The sequence below is a fragment of the Schistocerca americana genome, chromosome 1, assembly GCF_021461395.2.
Source record: "Schistocerca americana isolate TAMUIC-IGC-003095 chromosome 1, iqSchAmer2.1, whole genome shotgun sequence".
Lineage (NCBI taxonomy): Eukaryota > Metazoa > Arthropoda > Insecta > Orthoptera > Acrididae > Schistocerca > Schistocerca americana.
The window spans coordinates 653545672-653566560 of NC_060119.1; the positions used below are offsets into that span (position 1 = coordinate 653545672).

General features: G+C 40.1%; 1 protein-coding gene across 1 annotated transcript in view; it reads left to right on the forward strand.

Annotated features, from left to right (window-relative positions):
- The window catches only part of LOC124608137 (long-chain fatty acid transport protein 4-like), a 325190-nt gene that overhangs the window by 237065 nt on the left and 67236 nt on the right, over positions 1–20889 (forward strand). The gene's annotated exons all lie outside the window — the stretch shown is intronic.

The following is a 20889-nucleotide window of genomic DNA, read 5'->3' on the forward strand; positions in this document are numbered from 1 at the left end:
AGGCAAATGTCAGCATATTACTAGAATAAACACACAGATCACAGTTCTTGCAGAATAATACGGTACGTGTGACACTATTTCTGAAATAAGTTGAACAGGAATTGTCATTAATTGTTTTAACACATGATCTATTTGTCTTACTCCACTGTTAGGTTGATGTATTGTTGTTACTTTAACCAATACATAATTCCTGTCTGAAAATCGGCTGTGGACTGCCTGTCTCGGGACCAAAAATCAGTCCTTTGTATATCGTCGCAATAATAGGCACTGAAATGATACATTGTTTGATGTTTAAGTTACAGAAATTACAATTAAAACATAACTGATTCAATTAACTGAATACATCGAAATATTCCTTCTTTTTAACATTTTCTTCTAACACAGTGGTTAGGCCAAATTGTTTGTTTAAATAATGAAATTAACAGATATAGTTATACAAACAATACTTTTGACAAATCTGGTAATTATTTTGGAATTAATTAAAGACTCGCTTTTCTAATATGTTTTCAAATAGAGCCAAATAAATACTTTAAGAATCCAAGTAGTTCTTCTTCCAAATGTTTGCTGTAATTAGTACAGAATTTACATTTGTTTATAAGTCAACAATAGAATCCAAGTCACAAAACAATTACTGATTTCACCATATAACAAAGGTATTAACTAAGAATAATCAAAATAAATTAGGAAATTAATTAATTACATACACAAAACTAAGCTATATTTCTTAAGACTGAGGGCCAACCTTTATCTTTTATGGAAATGCAGATTATACTCATGCATGTTAATGGTCATTAGGGAAAAATGACAATAAAATGTATTTAAGGGTACCAAAACAAGAGACGAAGTAAAGAGATCCCAGGTTCTTTGTCACACAATCAAAAGCATTTTTAAGGTCACAAGTGATGCCTGTGAACTTCTGGGAAATATAAAACCTTTACTCTCAAAACTCATATTAATTAGGGGTATCACACTTATACCCTTTTTGAAACTAAGCTGTTTGACAGCATAATATTACAAGATGACAATTCTACTGGAAAACCTGGAATTCTTAAGGAATTACATTTCACCTGGAAAAATCAGGAAATTCGCAGAGAATTCCAGGAATTTCATAAAATCTCAGGGAGTTCTGTGACCTAGCTTTGGAATTGAATTGTATAAATAATGAATTTAAAAATCTTAATATATTAATTTATGAATAATTTTCCATATAATATGTTGATGATTAAAAACTGCAGTTAAATTAATGCTTACGGCTGGCATTACTTCAGCTGAGAGGAAAGAAAAGTTATTATTATGGTATGTGTGCACTCCCCTTCCCCCCACATTAATTTGTCAGGAACTTCTTGACACCATTTTCCTCCTCACACCTGGAAATCTCAGGGAATTGTTTCTCCTGAGTTAAGTGAAAGGGACATCTATTACTAGGTTGCCACTGGTATCAAATCAAATTCTGGAACATTTGTTGAGAGTTTGTAGACATATTCTAACTTTCTTTGAGGAATTATAGTGTTTTTGTCATGTAGCTTTACTTCTGACATTTTGGAATTGCCAGCTCCAAAACAAAGTCCAGGTTTTATAATGGAGCAGAGTTACTTTGTCTTATTTTTATAAGGAATTTTTGCTTCACAGTTCTCGCTCTCTCTCTCTCTCTCTCTCTCTCTCTCTCTCTCTCTCTCTCTCTCTGTCTGTCTGTCTCTCTCCCACTCCCCCTCCCCCTCCCCCTCCCCTCCCTCATTTTTAAGCACTTGACTGCAAGGGCAAAGGTTTCATTAAAAAGATACATAATATTTTAGAAAGATCAGTCACAATTTCAGCATTGAAACATTTTGGTAGCTGTCGAATGTACTCCTCTAAGAAAGCAACAGAATGAATGCATTCCTTTCTTTCTATAATTTATTTTGGTCTAAGTTTTCCCTTATGACTTGTTTTTTAAACCTGGCAATTTAAGAAATAAGACTTAATTTTCAGAAATTTCTAAATTAAAGCATAACAGTATTGTGTCATGAAATGTGTAATTTGCTATAATGTTGTCTGTACATGCTATTGATTAAGTAATTTTCTCTACATGTGGCCAAATGAGCAGATCTATAGTTTTTCGAATAAGTACTTAATCCTTAGAGAAAGTAACTATGACTCATCAGAACTACTATGAGGTATATGGTGAAGCCCATTCTAGTCACAAATATTCTCCTTTTTATTTCATATTCATTTCTGTAGCCCATTCAAGTTGAGCATTAATATCTTGCATTTCTGCCTCTCTCAGGCTGTCTCCTGTCAGTTGTCATTATCCCAGCTGTCTGGACGTCTTCCTTGTGGACAGTTTTCCTCTCTTGGGCTCTACTTGACTGCTTTTTCCCATCTTCCAAAATTTCTTCTTGTCACATGAACTATCCCTTTGCATTTCATTGCCTGAAGTGATTGGAGAATACCATTGATTTTACAGGTGTCATTCAATAAGTAATGCAAAACATTTTTTTCTTAAAGTAAGTTGTTGTTGTTTTTCCCCCTTTCAGGATACCAATACACCATATTATTCCCCACTAAACAATTTAATCTTTGTTTAATGCAATGGCCTTATGCACCTTCCTGGGAGTGCCTATATGCCTGCATTCTACTGGTCTATGTTGGAGCCAAAGTATAGTTGCATCAGTAACCTTCCCATCATACACTTACTGCTACCTGTGAAGTGCATTCTTTATTGGGCCATATATATGGTAGTCAGAAGGTGTGAGATCCGGGCTGTAGGGTGGATGAGGAAGAACAGTCCAGTGTAGTTCTTTGAGCTGCTCTCGGATGCACAGTCTTGTGTGAGGCCTTGCACTGTAGTGAAGAAGAAGTAGTTCATTTGCTTTTCTGTAGTGATGAACACACTGAAGTCATTTCTTCAGTTACCTGAGGCTAGCACAATAAACTTCAGAGTTGATCGTTGCACCATGAGGGAGGACACCAAACAGAATAACCCCTTCAGAGTATCAGAACACTGTCACCATGACATTACTGGTTGAGGATGCAGCTTTGAACTATTTTTTTGGAGGATAGGTAGTGTGGCTCCAAGTGCCACTCCATGGATTGTTATTTTGTTTCTGGTTTGAAGTGATGAACCAAGTTTCATCATCTCTGATGAGGTTAAAAAAAAATTGTCATGCTCAGACACATAATGCACAAGCAGTTCTGCACATATGATCCTTCACTGCTCTTCTGTTAGGTCTTCAGTTAGGTGGCAAGGAACTCAGTGGCCATACACTTTTGAGTACCCGAAATGGTGGAGGAATATGTTAGCACTACCAACAGAGATGTCCAGTTGAGCAGTGAGATATTTGGTTGTGATCTGTTTATAACCTTGAATTAGAGTGCATGTTCCAAACTCTTTGCCTTTACATATGTCTGCTTGTGTTTGTATATGTGCGGATGGATATGTGTGTGTGTGCGAGTGTATACCTGTCCCTTTTTCCCCCTAAGGTTAGTCTTTCCGCTCCTGGGATTGGAATGACTCCTTACCCTCTCCCTTAAAACCCACATCCTTTTGTCTTTCTCTCTCCTTCCCTCTTTCCTGATGAAGCAACCGTGGGTTGTGAAAGCTTGAATTTTGTGTGTTTGTTTGCGTTTGTTAGTGTCTCTATCAACATACCAACACTTTCGCATGATAAGTTACATCATCTTTGTTTTTAGATACATTTTTCCCACGTGGAATGTTTCCATATATAGTGAGGCTACAGTGAAGATCTCTAGCTCTATAAATAAGTGTCTGCAGGATGATCTTAGATGAGCTCCAGCAATTATTCTGATTACATGCTTTTGTGCAATGAACACTCTTTTACTCAATGATGAGTTACCCCAGAAAATGATGCCATACGAAAGCACAGAATGAAAATAGGTATGGTAAGCTAATTTACTGAGATGTATATCACCAAAATTTGCAATGACCCTAATAGCATAAGTAGCTGAACTCAAACGTTTCAGCAGATCTTCAGTGTGTTTTTTTCCAGTTCAACCCCTCATCAATGCATACACCTAGAAATTTTGAATGTTCTACCTTAGCTACCGATTTCTGATCAAAGTCTATATTTATTAATGGTGTCATTCCATTTACTGTGTGGAACTGTATGTAGTGTGTTTTGTCGAAGTTTAATGAGAGCCCATTTGCAGAGAACCACTCGTAACGATTTTCTGAAAAACATCGTTTACAATTTCACCAGTTAATTCTTGTCTGCTGGGTGCTGGATGATACTTGTATCATTGGCAAATAGTACCAGCTTTGCATCTTCGTGAGTATAGAATGGCAAGTCATTAATATATATTAAGAACAGCAGAGGACCCAAGACCGAAGCTTGCGGCACCCCATTCTTGATTGTTCTCCAGTTTGAAAAATCACTAGTTTTTTTTGCATATTATGTGATCTGCTTATTTAAACTTTCTGCACTCTTCCAGTTAGGTACGATTTAAACCATTTGAACGCTGTCTCATTCGTATCACAGTACTTGAGCTTATCTAGAAGCTAGAAGTATTCCATGATTTACACAATCAAAAGCCTTTGAGAGATCACAAAAAATCCCAACGGGTGACTTCTGGTTACTCAGAGCATTTAATATTTCATTAGTGAAAGTATATATAGCATTTTCTGTTGAAAAATCTTTCTGGAAACCAAACTGACATTTTGTTAAAACTTTATTTTTACAAAGGTGTGAAGCTACTCTACAATACATTACTTTTTCAGGAATTTTGGATAAGGCAGTCAGAAGAGAGATTGGGCTGTAGTTGTTGACATCAGACGTATCCCCTTTTTTATGCAGCGGTTTAACAATGGCATACTTCATTCTATCTGGGAAAATACCCTGCTTCAGAGAGCTATTACACATGTGGCTAAGAATCCCACTTATCTCTTGGGAACAAGCTTTTATTATCCTGCTGGAAATGCCAACTCCATGTGAGCTTTTATTCTTGAGAGAGTTTATTATCTTCCTGAATTCAGAAGAAGAGATGGGTGGAATTTCAGTTGTATCAAATGGTGTGGGTAAGGCCTCTTCCATTAACTGCCTTGCTTCTTCCAATGAATATTTGGATCCTATTTCCTCTACAACATTTAAAAAATGATTATTCAAAATGCTTTTGACTTCCAGCTTGTTTTCATTCGCTTTGATGGTAATGCCTTCATCCTGTACTCTTGGTTGCACTGTCTCCCTTGTAATAATATTCCAAATTGTTTTGATTTTGTTATCAGAGGTATTAATCTCAGACATGATGCACATGCTTCTGGACTTTTTAATAACCTTTCTTTATGTAGCACTGTAGTTTTTATAATATTTGACTGTTTCTGGGTCATTACTCTTTCTTGTTGTTATATACAGTTCCCTTTTATGGTTACAAGATATTTTTATTCCTTTAGTAAGCCAAGGTTTCTTGCATGGTTTCTTATAATTAGATTTAACTACTTTCTTGGGGAAACAGTTTTCAAATTCTCTTACAAGTGTATATCATGAAATAAGTTATATTTTAAATTAGCATCGGTTTCCTTGTATACCACATCCCAGTCTAATTGCTGAAGATTTTCTCTGAAATTTCTAATTGTTGAGTCATTAATTGAATGCATAACTTTGGAGGGTAGTTTTGAATTACTGAATGGAGCTATGTCATATACTGTAACTAGCTGAGCACCATGATCAGAAAAGCCATTCTCAACAGGACAAGAATTTATGTTTTTAAACTTATCTTGGTCTGTAGAAGTGTTATCTGTCAATGTGCTGCTGTCCTTTACTAACAGAGTAGGAAAATTAATGACAGATGTCAAATTGAAAGAACCAAGCAAGACTTCCAGGTCATTATTCCTCTTACACTCTTTCAATGAATCAACATTGAAGTCCCCACAAATAATAATTTGCTTTCCCCTATCTGACAGATAGCACAACAGGGCATCCAAGTTTTCTAGGAATAAATGAAAGTTTCCTGAAGGGGACCTATATACTGTTACAATTATAAAAGAGCCCTTCTTCAGTTTACGTTGACAGGCACATGCTTCTATATATTGCTCTAGATAAAACTTTTTTGTATCTAAGCTTTTTACACAGTGATAACTTGTGACATATATGGCAACTCCTCCTCTCACTTTGTTCTCTCTACTCATATGTTTATTGCTGCTCACATTTGATGTCCAGATTTCAAATAGCACCTTCATTTGATGATCTGCTTCTGTTCTGCAGTAAACAGTGGAGGTGGAGGTGGACAAAGAGAAAGGGGAAGGGGTGGAGATGGACAAAGATAGGTGGAGGAGGTCAGGAGATGAACAGAGAGAAGCGGGGAAGGGAGGGCAGCAGAGGAGATTAGGAGCTATATACAATTCCAATACATATTTAGCAACTGTGGAGCATTGCTAGGTTTACTAGTCTATTATAAAATGCTACCTGCAATAACCTAAAGAGACATAAAATTCATAGGTAGCACCATGAGCCAAGCTAAGAGAAGAAACAGGAACACTGTTTATTGCAGGACAGAAGCAGATCCTCAAATGAAGGCACTATTTGACATCTGGACATCAAATGTGAGCAGCAATAAACTACAGATCAGTGCATGTTCTCAGCTTGTAAACATTAACCATAATAATTCAAAATAATGTATGTAGTTAATTCTGTAAGAAATATTTCAGATAATAGGGTTCCTTATAGATGATGTTATCAGTGCTTATAATCATTTTCGTTTCGCAAATAGAAACTGGTAAAGATGTAACAGTCAGCAATAATTAAGTACTTAAGAATATTTTTCATTATCAGGTGTAGTAGTGCTAAGTGACCAATAATTAATCCAGAAAGATTGGGAAAAGAGTAGATGTAAAAGACTCTGCAGCATTAGTCAGCAGTAGAGGGATGGTAGCAAATCATTAGTTGTATGTTATGGTGTTCCATAAGTTTGCAACAGTACGAGTCCAACTTCTGGAAAACAAGGAGAATGAGCAGTACAGAGGACATTTGTCACTATAACTGCACACATCCTAAGTAAAGTAAAGTAATGTACTAAATCAAATGTGTACAACCTTGCTTTAGGCAACTCTACTCTATGTTCCCACTCAACGTGGGACCTGTGTGACGGCTCTTCTTTTACAGTCTTCTCAAACCAATTCTTCTCAATTCTTCTTTCCTCCATGAGACAGGGACAAAAGTTTCAAAAGCTTGGAATAGCTCTTGTCTACTTTTAAATGTTCCTATTAACAGTACATGTACTTTTGGCTCCAGACGATAATTAAAGGACAGCCATTCTGTCTCCTTGTAATTTAAGTTTTATCAACTCTACTTCCATGTGGTGTGTTAATAATAACAACAGTCTGAAATGTTGACAACCAGAGCCAAATGAAAATGAAAATGAAACGGAAAATATCACAAAATAAAAATAAAAAAATTTCATTCACTGGTTTGTTTATTGGAAAATAGTGTGGCTTATTCACATTTACATAAGTATGCTGGTATTCAAATCATTAACATAAACCCCAAAGAAACACTATGTGTCTAATAGCTAAGACTTGAGTGATTTTAGTACTACTTGGACTGTGGAATTGTGGTATGAATGTTACTAACATACGAAACTATTCCTACCTCAAGAGCGTCTAGTTATGTCATGTTTTCATATTCAACAGAAAAATCTTCCTCTGGTGCTGATTTTCTGCCTGGCTCCTAGGTCCAATCTATACTAATGTGCTTGTAATGTTTTTATTTGGGATTCTTCTTTATTATCTTCTTTAGTTTCATACTGCACTAAACATTACCTGTCACTTTTCTATTAAACCTCTCCCCTCTGCTCCACCACTCTCATATTGCTGACATGCCTGAACTCATTTGCTCCTCCCTCTCTTTACCTAGCTTCTTTAATTTTATCTTTCTTAACCCTTTCATTTTTATCGTTCCCACAGATATGATATAATACATATGGTCTACAATGTTCTCATATTTACATATTATTGTTAGGTCTGATAGCAATTGCTTTTATTTTTTCCTTCCATGTACATCTTTAACTTCCAATTTTTTAATTGACTGATTTCCTTATTACTGTGTGAAACAATTTGCATTGTATAGATTTTGTCATTCAAGACAATGCAAAACTTAACACCATAAAATTAATTTCTTAAAAATTAATTGACAATGAATTTACCTTTGCTCTGATGACATTTGTTTTTAGACTTAGTTAATTATTATTTCTGTATGTAATATAAAACAGAATTTCTTAAATTAGGTGACCTGCTTTTATTTTGTAAGTAATCTTTTGGTTTTGTTTTGAAAGAAAGGTCTTTTAAACATTGTGGTAATTTATTACATAATTGATAGTGCTACACAATAAACTCTGCTGAGTTTTAACTTTATTTTTTCTGTGCATATATAAATTATAGATGTTTCTAGTTTCATAATCATGTACTAAATAATTTTTAACATAGTGGTCAATATATTTTTTACATATCTAACACACTAAAAAAATATATTCACAAGGGACAGCTAATATCTTCAGCATTTTAATAAGGTTGCGATACTTAGCTGTGCTTCGATAATTGGTCATTATACATATCGCTCGTTTCTGTAGTCTGAATATAGCCTGAATATTTTTCCTACTCACTCCCCAGAAAATTATGCCATAACTATTTAATAACAGAAAAATAAACTGATATGATAAGTGAAATATCATATACTGATGTAATAATTTGGCGTGCATAACATGCTGTAGAGATTCAATTACTAAGTATTTTTATGTGTTCTTCTCACTTTGACAAACAATTGACATTCCCAGAAATTTCCTGATTTCCACATATCATATGAATTCGTTATTTATGAGGGTTGTACCAAAAGTAAGGTTCTCGTATTTATTACAAATAGAAAACATTGTTTATTGTTATTAATTTATAAATTGCTGAAAAGCTTACATTTTTGTCTATTTTTCAACACAGTTTCCATTTTTTTTACACACTTTTGAAGATGGTGCTCCTGCTTTTGTATTCCTAAGTCATAAAAGTCTCCTGCCAACCTGTTAAGGAAGAGTGTGACCTCTGCTCGGACTTCATCATTGTTCTTGAAGCCTTTCCCACCTAAGTGTTCCTTTAGCTTGGGGAAGAGGTGATGATCGCTGGGGTCTAAGTCCAGGCTGTACGGGGGATGGGGCATAACAGTCCACCCAAATTTCTTCAAAAGCTCCTCTGTTTCCTCTGTTTGACGAGCGACGTGGGGTCAAGCATTGTTGTGAAGAAGCACTACTCCCTCTGTCAGTCGTCCTCTCCAGCGATTCTGGATTGCTCACCGGGGTTTGGTCAGTGTTTCACGATATCTGGTAGAGTTTATTGTCATCCCAGGTTGCATGAAATCTATGAGGAGTACCCCCTTCTGATCCCAAAACACAGTCGCCATAACCTTTCCTGCCAACTGCGTTTGTTTGACGCCACTGACGCCACTGACAAGATTGTTGTTTTGTTTTGAGGGTGTAATGAAACACCCACGTTTCATCTCCCATGACAATAGAGTCCAACAACTTCTCCTTGTTGCCTCCCCCCCTCACACTGTTGAAGAAATTTGCGAGTACAGTCAAGGCGTTGCTCCTTGTGTCCATCAGTCAGCATCTGGAGGACCCAGCAAACACACACCTTGCAATAACCCAATGTTTCTGTTAAAGTTCTTTCAATTGTGCCATGGGAAGCTTCAGGAATGCATTCAACAAGTTCACGGACATTGACCCTCCAATCATTGAGCAGTTTGCTATTGATCTTCTGGACAATCGCATCTGAAACCGGCGGTCTTCCACTCTGTTCTTCATCGTGAACTTCCGTGTGACCCTCAGCAAAAGCCCTGCACCATTTGTGGACATGCTGAACGGACATGCACTCTCCACCATAAACCTCAATCAGCTGCTGATGAATCTCCACGGGCGATAACTTCCTTGCGTGGAGAAACCGGATGACTGCTCGAAGCTCGCAATCGGTAGGAGCGGTGATCAACACTTCCAGCTCTGATGGCTGCCAAGCCAACACTGAGCAGCATAGCGAATTGTGTATGGGTGGTCTCGAGAGTGGGGGAACCACTGTGCACGGCACTGTTGTCAGATTTAGCCTAGCACTTCCCTCAAGGCTGTAGCTCATTGGGAACCTTACTTTTGGTACAACCCTCGCATTTTCAGGTTATTGTAATCTGGGGTTTTGTTGTTGCTGATGCTCATAGCATTTGTTTTCTTAATATTAAGTGTGACTTTATTCTTTATTGCCCACTTATATATACAGCAAAGTGTTTCTTCAGCTTTCTCTCTTAGCGCATCTGGTGACTTGTCAGTGATAAGTACATAAGTTGTCTGCAGCCAATATTATCTGCTCTAGCTTGATGCCGTGTTAGAAATCAAGGTAAATTAGTAAAAGTGCTGGACCTAGCACACTGTCCTGCAGTACGCTTATATTTATATATTTAGGGTGAGAAACATGTTTTTTTCAATATACACTCCTGGAAATTGAAATAAGAACACTGTGAATTCATTGTCCCAGGAAGGGGAAACTTTATTGACACATTCCTGGGGTCAGATACATCACATGATCACACTGACAGAACCACAGGCACATAGACACAGGCAACAGAGCATGCACAATGTCGGCACTAGTACAGTGTATATCCACCTTTCGCAGCAATGCAGGCTGCTATTCTCCCATGGAGACGATCGTAGAGATGCTGGATGTAGTCCTGTGGAACGGCTTGCCATGCCATTTCCACCTGGCGCCTCAGTTGGACCAGCGTTCGTGCTGGACGTGCAGACCGCGTGAGACGACGCTTCATCCAGTCCCAAACATGCTCAATGGGGGACAGATCCGGAGATCTTGCTGGCCAGGGTAGTTGACTTACACCTTCTAGAGCACGTTGGGTGGCACGGAATACATGCGGACGTGCATTGTCCTGTTGGAACAGCAAGTTCCCTTGCCGGTCTAGGAATGGTAGAACGATGGGTCCGATGACGGTTTGGATGTACCGTGCACTATTCAGTGTCCCCTCGACGATCACCAGTGGTGTACGGCCAGTGTAGGAGATCGCTCCCCACACCATGATGCCGGGTGTTGGCCCTGTGTGCCTTGGTCGTATGCAGTCCTGATTGTGGCGCTCACCTGCACGGCGCCAAACACGCATACGACCATCATTGGCACCAAGGCAGAAGCGACTCTCATCGCTGAAGACGACACGTGTCCATTCGTCCCTCCATTCACGCCTGTCGCGACACCACTGGAGGCGGGCTGCACGATGTTGGGGTGTGAGCGGAAGACGGCCTAACGGTGTGCGGGACTGTAGCCCAGCTTCATGGAGATGGTTGCGAATGGTCCTCGCCGATACCCCAGGAGCAACAGTGTCCCTAATTTGCTGGGAAGTGACGGTGCGGTCCCCTACGGCACTGCATAGGATCCTACAGTCTTGGCGTGCATCCGTGGTTCGCTGCGGTCCGGTCCCAGGTCGACGGGCACGTGCACCTTCCGCCGACCACTGGCGACAACATCAATGTACTGTGGTGACCTCACGCCCCACGTGTTGAGCAATTCGGCGGTACGTCCACCCGGCCTCCTGCATGCCCACTATACGCCCTCACTCAAAGTCCGTCAACTGCACATACGGTTCACGTCCACGCTGTCGCGGCATGCTACCGGTGTTAAAGACTGCGATGGAGCTCCGTATGCCACGGCAAACTGGCTGACACTGACGGCGGCGGTGCACAAATGCTGCGCAGCTAGCGCCATTCGACGGTCAACACCGCGGTTCCTGGTGTGTCCGCTGTGCCGTGCGTGTGATCATTGCTTGTACAGCCCTCTCGCAGTGTCCGGAGCAAGTATGGTGGGTCTGACACACCGGTGTCAATGTGTTCTTTTTTCCATTTCCAGGAGTGTATTTAGCACTACTTGATGTATGTGTAACTTCATTCAGTTATACTCTATTTTATAGATATGACTGGAACCACTTTTCTACCCCCTCCCCCTCCTTATTCCCAGTTCCTCTAGCTTTTTGTGGTCAGCTGTATCGAATGCTTCAGTTAGATAGAGGAATAAACCTGTTGTATAGTTCCCTTTGTGCACTGCTTCTAGGACATCTATGGTGTAAATATGCAGACTGAAGTGTCAAATAAACATTTATACCAATGCCGGGATTCGAACCCGGGTCTCCTTCTCACTAGACAGATGCGCTAACCACTGCTTCACTCTGGTTCAGTGACTTTGCACAACTGCAAAGACTATCCTAGCATGCCTCCCTCCTCAATACAAACTTTCATTCATGCTTCAGCCAACTTAGTATTCTCCATAAATTCAAACAGCAGTGCAGGGGCTCTGCAACTATCTTGTAATAGCACCTCAGTATCAAATGAAGTGAAGGATACTGCCTAAAACCCAGGCATAGATACTTTCATAAAATGAAACTATATGGCTCCAGGGACCTTTTCAAGTCCCAATCATCTATGCTATTACAGTTTAGGAGGAATAGCAAAGTGGGCTGAGGCATGAATGGCAGTGTGGATTCAGGAGGGAGATGTGCTAAGGTACTCTGTGAAGCTGTTCAAAGCCACTGTGTTGAGGTGGCATAGTGAGGAGTGCATCTACCTAGGGAGCGGGAGACCTGGGTTTGAATCCTGGTTGTGGTACAAATTTTCATTTATTGTTTCAGTCTGCATATGGACACTGTAGATGTTTGTGACTCGAAAAGGTCTCTGGAAATATGTAATTTCATTTGATTAAAGCTTCCAAGACATGTTCTGTAAATTGTATAGTTGCTGATTCAGTGCTGTTCCCTGATTGGTACCCAAACTGGTCATTGGAAAGGAAGTTGTAGCTATTTAAATAGTTCATAAGTCTATTTTTCATAATAGTGGACTTTTGTTAGGGAGGACACAGCATGTTATTTTGGACGGAGAGTCCTCATCAGATGTAGGAGTAACTTCAGGTGTGCCACAGGGAAGTGTGTTGGGACCCTTGCTGTTCATGTTGTATATTAGTGACCTCGTACACAATATTAATAGTAAACTCAGACTTTTTGCATATGATGCAGTTATCTATGATTAAGTACTGTCTGAAAGAAGCTGCACAAATATTTTCAAATCTTAATCAAATTTCAAAGTGGTGCAAAGACTGGTAACTTGTTTTAAATGTTCAGAAATGTAAAATTGTGCACTTCAAAAAATGAAAAAAAAATAGTTCCCTATTGATATAATATCAATGAGTCACTGTTGGAATCTGCCAACTCATACAAATACATGGGTGTCGCACTTTGAAAGGATAGGAAAAGGAATGATTATATAGGTTCAGTTGTGAGTAAAGCAGGGGGTAGACTTTGGTTTATTGGTAGAATACTGGGGAACTGCAGTCAGTCTACAAAGGAGATGCTTACAAATCATTCATGTGACCAGTTCTGGAACATTGCTCAAGTGTGTGGGACTCATACCAGATAGGACTAACAGGGGATATTGAACATATACAGATGAGGGCAGCATGAATAGTCACAAGTTCGTTTGATCTGTGGGAGAGTGCCACAGAGATAATGGAGAAACTGAACTGGAAAGTTCTTAAAGATGGGACATAAACTGTCCCCAGAAAGTCTGTTGACTAAGTTCCAAGAACCTGTTTTAAGTGATGATTCTAGGAGTATACTAAAACCCCCTACATAGGGATTGTGAGGATAAGATTATAATAATTACTGCATGCACAGAGGCATTCAGACAATCATTCTTCCCATGCTCCATGTATGAATGCAATGGGAAGAAACCCTAATAACTGGTACAATGGGGGATACCCTCTGCCATGCATCTCATGGTGGTTTGCGGAGTTTGGATGTGAATGTAGATGTTGTTTTTATTATTTTTGAAAAGTATGAGAGTAGTGGGGGTGGCCTATTATTTTCTATGTCTATATCCTTTTTGAAGGGAGGTAGCAATTTACCATACTTTAAGTATTCATAAAAGCAACTCTGTTTGAATGATTAATTTATGATGATGTCAACTAATGGTAATGTTAGGCTCACTACAGTCCTTAAACAGACACATTGTACTTTGTCCAAACCTGCTGAAAGTTTATTTTGCAGTCTGCAAAAACTGCTTTATAGACGTCCTCCTTTGTGGTTTGCATAATAGCACTGAATGGGGTACACATTTATTTAGCTTTATGATATATGGGGCTGTTTGGAATATTTGCTGTAGTTATATTCCTATACTGGTAAAGTACTTATTTATACAGTTTGCTGTATCTTGTGGAATTTTTATTTGACATTTTGTCTTCAATTTTAATTTTTGATTGAGTCATCTTTCTGGTATATATTTCATGTTTTACAATCTTCCAACTGCTTTATTTTTTTAGCAGTATCAGTTCACAATCATGAGCCCTCTTTGCTGCAAGCAGAACTTTCCTGTATGTTTGCCTATAATGTTTATAAAAGTGTGAGAAAGCTAGATTAAAGTGGCTGGTTTTAATGGAACTGAGATACCTCAGTGTTTGGGATGATTTTTTGATATCTTTTTTCACCAGTTTTTGACCCACGGTTAACAATGCACATAACACCTTAGAAAAAATCTGTTCAAATTTAGTTCAAATGTCATGAAATTTTTGAATTTTTCATTTGCATATACCTCTGTTACGCTACTTCCCATGTTTGACCCGATGTTTGTGTGACAAACTGTTTTCTTTCAGTTTAACAAATATTCATCTATAGACATGCATTTTTTGTTTTGTTTTACTGTAACCACTTTTATATTTGCAATTTGACTGAAGCAGTCAGATAATACTAGATCCACTACAGCCACACTACAATTTTCTTTGTCTAAATCTGTTAACACATAATCAATAGCTGTCATTGACTGGTATGTTATTCTTGTTGCACTATTAACCATTGACATTAAAATGTAACTTTAATGTTTAAGAATAAGGTACAGGTACCGTAGCATTAGGATTATGTTTGTTTACATTTAGGTCTCCTTATGAGGATATTCCCTTTTGGAGTGGATATCGTATCAAGAACTTGATTTAGTTTAGTAAAATATATTCATATCTCTATGAGGAGATCAGTATAAACATAAGAAGTCAACTTTCTGTGCTTATATTGGTCTCTTAATTCTATTGCTGCCAACTCAAAATACTTCTCTTCACTGATTGTACATAGATCACTTCTGACATTAAATGTATGATTTCATTTCACATAAATACAACCACCTCCACACATCATAGGTGTTTTACTGTATGCAAATGCTAATTCTAAGACTTTGAGACTAAATGATTAATTTCAGTTTTTTTTTTCACCAATATTCTGTAATGCAAACAGATCTGTCTATATTCTCCAGCTCAACCTCTAGCTTTTGCACTTTATTTGGTAGTTACTGAATATTTTGGTGAACAGCTGTTAATTTATCATTACTACAAGAGACCAAACAGTTTGTTAACATTTAAAATTCAATACTTTCTGGAAAAATGTAGGTAGACAAGTAAAATCTTGATACGTATGCTTGAAATGACATGGACTGTTGTTGAAGCCAAAAAATGTGCACAAAATATCCAAAAGATGGCACTTTGTATGATACAAAAGCAATAATCAGCATAACAATTGACTTTTAGCAAAGACAATGTCTTTATAACAAATGATCAACATTTCAGGTGTCATTCATCAACAATACCTGTACTCGAGAGACAATGTTGTTGACAACATTGTACAGCATATCAGTAGGTGTGATGAGAATTCAACATCAGATATAGTCTTTTAACATCCATAATGAGGTCGGATGATTCTGGTGGATTTGTGATCCCACAATCACACGGATTGACGTCTGGGGTCCTGGGAAGCTATGCATGATGGATGTGGGGGCTCAGCACATGATCCTCACTAAACAATGTGCACAAGAGATCTTTTACATGAGTAGCAATATGGGGTCGAGTGCCATCCTGCATAAAAGTTGTACTAACCAGCAGGTGTTTATCAGTCAGGCTAGGGATGATCCAACTTCCTTTATACGTACTGTTATGCAGTGTATCTAAAAACAAAGATAATGTGACTTACCAAACAAAAGCGCTGGCACGTCGATAGACACACAAACAAACACAAACATACACACAAAATTCAAGCTTTCGCAACAAACTGTTGCCTCATCAGGAAAGAGGGAAGGAGAGGGAAAGACGAAAGGATGTGGGTTTTAAGGGAGAGGGTAAGGAGTCATTCCAATCCCGGGAGCGGAAAGACTTACCTTAGGGGGAAAAAAGGATGGGTATACACTCGCACACACACACACACACACACACACACACACACACACACACACACACACACACACACACATATCCATCCACACATATACAGACACAAGCAGACATATTTAAAGACAAAGAGTTTGGGCAGAGATGTCAGTCGAGGCGGAAGTGCAGAGGCAAAGATGTTGTTGAATGACAGGTGAAGTATGAGTGGCGGCAACTTGAAATTAGCGGATATTGAGGTCTGGTGGATAACGGGAAGAGAGGATATATTGAAGAGCAAGTTCCCATCTCCGGAGTTCGGATAGGTTGGTGTTAGTGGGAAGTATCCAGATAACCCTGACGGTGTAACACTGTGCCAAGATGTGCTGGCCGTGCACCAAGGCATGTTTAGCCACAGGGTGATCCTCATTACCAACAAACACTGTCTGCCTGTGTCCATTCATGCGAATGGACAGTTTGTTGCTGGTCATTCCCACATAGAATGTGTCACAGTGTAGGCAGGTCAGTTGGTAAATCACGTGGGTGCTTTCACACGTGGCTCTGCCTTTGATCGTGTACACCTTCCGGGTTACAGGACTGGAGTAGGTGGTGGTGGGAGGGTGCATGGGACAGGTTTTACACCAGGGGCGGTTACAAGGGTAGGAGCCAGAGAGTAGGGAAGGTGGTTTGGGGATTTCATATGGATGAACTAAGAGGTTACGAAGGTTAGGTGGACGGCGGAAAGACACTCTTGGTGGAGTGGGGAGGATTTCATGAAGGATGGATCTCATTTCAGTGCAGGATTTGAGGAAGTCGTATCCCTGCTGGAGAGCCACATTCAGAGTCTGATCCAGTCCCGGAAAGTATCCTGTCACAAGTGGGGCACTTTTGTGTTTCTTCTGTGGGAGGTTCTGGGTTTGAGGGGATGAGGAAGTGGCTCTGGTTATTTGCTTCTGTACCAGGTCAGGAGGGTAGTTGTGGGATGCGAAAGCTGTTGTCAGGTTGTTGGTGTAATGGTTCAGGGATTCCGGACTGGAGCAGATTCGTTTGCCATGAAGACCTGTCCTACACTCATACTCTCTGCTGGAAGTATCACTTTGCCATGAAGAAAAATGATCCTAATCCTACTCCTAATGATCCAACTCCCCAAGACACTATCCAAATTGAACCCTGCCTGGAACAGTTCCGTCCTCCGTCACAGTGGGACCCACCTCCTCTTCCTCAAAATCACCCTCTCCAAACCTTCCAGGAATTTCTGACTTCCAGCCTTGCCTCTCAATCCTTCTTAAAAAACCTTAATCCTACTCCCAACATCACCACTGCTGAAGCCCAGGCTACCCGTGATCTGAAGGCTGACCGGTCCATCGTCATCCTTCCGGCGGACAAGGGTTCCACGACCGTGGTACTTGATCGTCGGGAGTATATGGCTGAGGGACTGCGTCAGCTTTCAGACAACACCACATACAAAGTTTGCCAAGGTAATCCCATTCCTGATGTCCAGGCAGAGCTTCAAGGAATCCTCAGAATCTTAGGCCCCCTACAAAACCTTTCACCTGACTCCATCAACCTCCTGACCCCACCGACACCCCGCACCCCTACCTTCTACCTTCTTCCTAAAATTCACAAACCCAATCATCCCGGCTGCCCCATTGTAGCTGGTTACCAAGCCCCTACAGAACGTATCTCTGCCTACGTAGATCAACACCTTCAACCCATTACATGCAGTCTCCCATCCTTCATCAAAGACACCAACCACTTTCTCGAACGCCTGGAATCCTTACCCAATCCGTTACCCCCGGACACCATTCTTGTAACCATTGATGCCACTTCCTTATACACAAATATCCCGCACGTCCAGGGCCTCGCTGCGATGGAGCACTTCCTTTCACGCCAATCACCTGCCACCCTACCTAAAACCTCTTTCCTGACCCACAATTTTTTCACTTTTGAAGGCCAGACATACCAACAATTAAAGGGAACAGCCATGGGTACCAGGATGGCCCCCTCATACGCCAACCTATTCATGGGTCGCTTAGAGGAAGCCTTCTTGGTTACCCAAGCCTGCCAACCCAAAGTTTGGTACAGATTTATTGATGACATCTTCATGATCTGGACTCACAGTGAAGAAGAACTCCAGAATTTCCTCACCAACCTCAACTCCTTTGGTTCCATCAGATTCACCTGGTCCTACTCCAAATCCCATGCCACTTTCCTTGATGTTGACCTACACCTGTCCAATGGCCAGCTTCACACGTCCGTCCACATCAAACCCACCAACAAGCAACAGTACCTCCATTATGACAGCTGCCACCCATTCCACATCAAACGGTCCCTTCCCTACAGCCTAGGTCTTCGTGGCAAACGAATCTGCTCCAGTCTGGAATCCCTGAACCATTACACCAACAACCTGACAACAGCTTTCGCATCCAGCAACTACCCTCCCAACCTGGTACAGAAGCAAATAACCAGAGCCACTTCCTCATCCCCTCAAACCCAGAACCTCCCACAGAAGAAACACAAAAGTGCCCCACTTGTGACAGGATACTTTCCGGGACTGGATCAGACTCTGAATGTGGCTCTCCAGCAGGGATACGACTTCCTCAAATCCTGCACTGAAATGAGATCCATCCTTCATGAAATCCTCCCCACCCCACCAAGAGTGTCTTTCTGCCATCCACCTAACCTTAATAACCTCTTAGTTCATCCCTATGAAATCCCCAAACCACCTTCCCTACCCTCTGGCTCCTACCCTTGTAACCGCCCCCGGTGTAAAACCTGTCCCATGCACCCTCCCACCACCACCTACTCCAGTCCTGTAACCCGGAAGGTGTACACGATCAAAGGCAGAGCCACGTGTGAAAGCACCCATGTGATTTACCAACTGACCTGCCTACACTGTGACACATTCTATGTGGGAATGACCAGCAACAAACTGTCCATTCGCATGAATGGACACAGGCAGACAGTGTTTGTTGGTAATGAGGATCACCCTGTGGCTAAACATGCCTTGGTGCACGGCCAGCACATCTTGGCACAGTGTTACACCGTCAGGGTTATCTGGATACTTCCCACTAACACCAACCTATCCGAACTCCGGAGATGGGAACTTGCTCTTCAATATATCCTCTCATCCCGTTATCCACCAGGCCTCAATCTCCGCTAATTTCAAGTTGCCGCCACTCATACCTCACCTGTCATTCAACAACATCTTTGCCTCTGCACTTCCGCCTCGACTGACATCTCTGCCCAAACTCTTTGTCTTTAAATATGTCTGCTTGTGTCTGTATATGTGTGGATGGATATGTGTGTGTGTGTGTGTGTGTGTGTGTGTGTGTGTGTGTGTGTGAGTGTATACCCATCCTTTTTTCCTCCTAAGGTAAGTCTTTCCGCTCCCGGGATTGGAATGACTCCTTACCCTCTCCCTTAAAACCCACATCCTTTCGTCTTTCCCTCTCCTTCCCTCTTTCCTGATGAGGCAACAGTTTGTTGTGAAAGCTTGAATTTTGTGTGTATATTTGTGTTTGTTTGTGTGTCTATCGACGTGCCAGCGCTTTCGTTTGGTAAGGCACATCATCTTTGTTTTTAGATATATTTTTCCCACGTGGAATGTTACCCTCTATTAATACCTGTTATGCAGTGTCATTGACGTGTTGCTGTTCAGCACCGTTTTTACAGTTGTTTATCGTTACAATAAAACCCTATGTCATTTCAGTCATGTGTGTCAATTTTTACCACTCTACCTACGTTATTCCATGAACTAGTTCATTTTCAAGTGTTAACGGAGTTTGGATCATCCTGTATATTTAGCATTTCCTCTTCTCTTTGTTTTGTTGTTGTTGTGAATGAGTTTACTATTTATTATTCCTCAATTTGTCTATCTCCTCTCCTTTATTGTTTTCATTCATATTAATACGTTGCTATTATTAGAATTTTGCAGTGGTGCCTTTATTTTAGTTTTTGTGTCCTTAATGACTACATATCTATTTCATACTGACCTGTTGTATCAGATCTCATTCCTGCAGTGTACATGTACATCTACATCTACAGCTGCATGACTACTATGCACTTCGCAGTTAAGCACCTGGGTAGAGGGTTTACCAAACTGCCACCAAGATATTTCCCTGTTGTTCCACTCTCCAATAGCACACTGGGAAAATGAACACTTAAATCCTTCCCTGTGTGCTCTGATTTCTCTAGTTTTATTATGATGATCATTTCTTCCTATGTAAGTGTGTGCTAACAGTATATTTTCACATTCAAAGGAGAAAGTTGGTGATCGAAATTTCATGAAAGCTCCTGGTGCTATGAGCAATGCCTTCATTTTAATGACTGGCATCACAAATTGCGTATCATATCTGTTACACCATCTCCCCTGTTTTGCAATAACTCAAAATAAGTTGCCTTTCTTTGAACTTTTTTGAAGTCCTCCATCAGTCCTATCTGATGCAGATCCCATAACACCCAGCAACACTTCATAAGAGCATGGGGACTAGTGTAGTATATGTAATTTCTTTAATAGACTTGTTGCAGCTTCTAAGAGTTCTCCCAATAAAAAGCAGTTTTTGGTTCACTCTCCTCACAAAATTATCTATGTGATCATTCCAGTTTAATTTATTTGTAACTTTAATCCTTACTTGTCTATTTGAATTGCAATCCTTTAGATTTGTATGATTTTTCATGTAACTGAAATTTAGCAGATTCCTTTTAGTTCGCTTTTT